The sequence below is a fragment of the Mastomys coucha genome, unplaced genomic scaffold (assembly GCF_008632895.1).
Source record: "Mastomys coucha isolate ucsf_1 unplaced genomic scaffold, UCSF_Mcou_1 pScaffold19, whole genome shotgun sequence".
NCBI classification, from domain to species: domain Eukaryota; kingdom Metazoa; phylum Chordata; class Mammalia; order Rodentia; family Muridae; genus Mastomys; species Mastomys coucha.
The window spans coordinates 9,832,425-9,833,043 of record NW_022196901.1 but is presented as its reverse complement, the minus strand read 5'-3'; positions in this window follow the sequence as shown (position 1 = coordinate 9,833,043).

The window sequence follows — 619 nt, the reverse complement described above, 5'->3', positions numbered from 1 at the left end:
TTCTCCATTGTTTAGGTGCCACGGACCGGGATTTCTCTGTATAGCCCTGGCTGTCTTGGAACTCACTCCGTAGACCAGGCTGGCCTTGAACTCAGAAATCCGCCTGCCTCCACCTCCCAAGTGCTGGGACCAAAGGCGTGTGCCACCACCGCCCAGCCCTGCCTTGCAGGTACTGGGATTAAAGGCTTTTGACAAACACACCAGACACCAGTGTGTAAGGTCTGAGTGTATTTTTTTTAAAAAATGACATGAGGCTTTTACAATCATTGCAAAAGAGAAATAAAAAATCTGGCAGCTCAACAGTTGAGGCACCTCTGAGGCTATGTAAAACATACTGGGTCTAAAACAGCAGCTATCTCCTCTGAACTGGTACTGTATCCCCCCAGGCCCAAGTGTTTTGCAAGAGACACATGAATCTGAGTCCTAGCCCATCTAAGTTCTAGTGCTAGGATTAAGGGTGTGTGCCACCAACGCCTAGCTAGTTTATCTATTTTTACCTGCTTAAATCTGACTGCCTCCCAAGTGCTGGGATTACAGGCATGCGCCACCAGGCCTGGCTCTTATGTTAAACAGGGATTACAATCTGAAAGAAAGCTAGCTCTGACTAAGGTGACCTTGG